The sequence below is a fragment of the Streptopelia decaocto genome, assembly GCF_964273445.1.
Source record: "Streptopelia decaocto genome assembly, chromosome: 4".
Taxonomy (NCBI): domain Eukaryota; kingdom Metazoa; phylum Chordata; class Aves; order Columbiformes; family Columbidae; genus Streptopelia; species Streptopelia decaocto.
The window spans coordinates 71,813,800-71,816,173 of NC_138658.1; positions in this window are offsets into that span (position 1 = coordinate 71,813,800).

Consider the following 2,374-nt stretch of genomic DNA (forward strand, 5'->3'; position numbering starts at 1 on the left):
TTTGTATTTCTTTATTAAAGCACAGTTTTGAACGCTGTATTTTGTTATATATGTTAAGGCCAGCTTTTTAGCTTACAACAGGGGTTGGGGCTGAGCTCATGGACTGCGGGAAACACTCCCAGGGGTGCTTGCACGCATGTTAAATAGTTGGGTTGAAAGTGCATATGCTTTTGAGAACCGGTCATGGATGTGGCCCAGCCCCAGAAAACAGTGAGAGAAAGGGAATTGGAAGTCAGTAGAAAAGAAAGTAAGAAAAGAAAGTAAGAAAAAAAAAAGAAAAATCACTGCAAGGTGACCTAAAGGGGGAGCTGCATGTTTCGTATGGGGCCATGCTGCAATTCTCCCATCTGGGTTTTTAGCAAGAGCAAGAGTTGTCCCCACCCTGGCACATGCAGGCTACATTGCAAAGCCAGGGGCTAAAGAAACCCTGTGAGCGTTTCTGTCTTTCTTTGAGCAGCATTCAAAATTCACCAAGCGTTTTTAATTTGAGAAATACCATCTAACTTTTGTTACCAGTTCTGCAGTGGCTCTTGATTTGTGAGAGTTAATGATTATCAGTAAGACAAGGTCTGCAGGGAGAGCCAGTGATACAACGCTGTTGATGCTCTTTATTTACCTTTTTTTTTCCCTTTCAATCCCTGTTGATAGATAAATTTTCTGCAAACACGTCAGTCACAAGCTGGGTGTCATCACCAGGTTGTGATTGGGGCTTTAGGTCATACAATATTGTTTGTCCCTGTGATTAAGGAAGCATTAACCCTTGGGACCAAGTTGCTCACGTACAAACTGCCAAATTCACTTTTCTTAAACATGACCCATGATTCCCACCCTATCGCTGCCCTTCAGTAAATGCAGGCAGAAAAATAGCCGTTAAAAGTTTTAAAAGCACTTTGTTTTGCTTGGTTTAAGTGAGCAAGGCTCTGCAAGAGGCTGCGTAGATGTTTTTGCATCCCAGCGTGAGGAGCATCGATGTGCACCCCTAATGCTGCCCTGTGCTTCCTGGCCTTGCTCCACCCAACAACGCTGGCAACAAGAAGGAGGATAATTTTTTTACCAAAGGGTAGCAAACGCATGAGTTTGCTCCACTGTACCTCCACTGTAGTGGAGGTGACGTTCTGCTTTCTTGGTTGGGCACACAGCCAGGGTCAGGCAGAGCCAAAGGCTTTGCTCCTGGTTGTCACCAAGCTCCAGCTCCACATCTTGGATGGGAGGGCGCAAGAGCCCCAGTAACACAGCCCCCATGTAGGGCAATTTGCAGGAGCTCAGCTGACCATGATCCATCACAAGACAAAGGGGAAACGATGCTTATTTCATTTTTTTTTTCCCAGATCCTGAGCGCTGTATTAAACCAGAAATCACACACCAAACCAGTAACACCATAGCATTGTAGAATCATAGAATCATTTAGGTTAGAAAAGACCTTTAAGATTATCAAGCTCAACAATGAACCTAGCACTGCCAAGTCCACCTCTAAAGCATGTCCCTAAGTGCCACATTGCCTGGACATAAAGCACTGCACCCCATTAATGCTCTTACTGCATCCACTCCTTGTATGCCAGCCTCATATCCCATCTCTGATCTATCAATTGCTGCAGTTTAGTGGCCAGGGAGATATCAAAGGTGAGGACCAAGGTGAGGATCATCTCATGAATGTGGCAACACCGCCAGACTTGTTCAAAGTATTGCACAGGATTCATAGCAGCAGTCGCCATTTACCTGCTTGTTCAGTAAATGTCCTCACAGCTGCCAAGTCCTTCTGGCATGAGGAGCCCTGCCCTGCACAGGTACCTCCCAATCCAAACATCTTCAAGTCAGGTTTCATATCGGCTAAAGTTGCCAGGGCTTGAAAGGCTGTCTACTGAGTCTCAAATATACCATGTGTAATAATCTGCCCCATAAAGCCATATTCTTCTTTCTCTCAAGGGTTTCCTGTTGCTTGTGGGTGATGGGATCAGCAGAGCAGCAGAGGAGCAGTAGAACCTTTCCTACCATTTCTACCTATGAACACTGACCATGAAGTAGCTTCCGGGGTTGGAAGTAACCCTTCATAGACCAACACAGTGACATTTGCATGACAACTCCCACCAGGCTCAGCTGAGCACCTCCATCTGCCCCACATGAACAGAAATGTTCCCGCTTGGGCTGACCCATCAGTATGTCCATGGCAGGCTGGTGTTGGTCCCCATGGTTCCTATTCATCATCCCTGCTCTAACTGGGCTATTTCCATACTGAAATGGGATAGGCAAAGCAAAGACTTCTGCCCAAACCAAGTTGACTCAATGCAAGCCAAGTCTCATTGATAACTCCCAATCACGTGCCCCGGAGGATATGCCTCAAGGCAGACCCCAGCCTACAGGTTGTTTTTCCTCATGT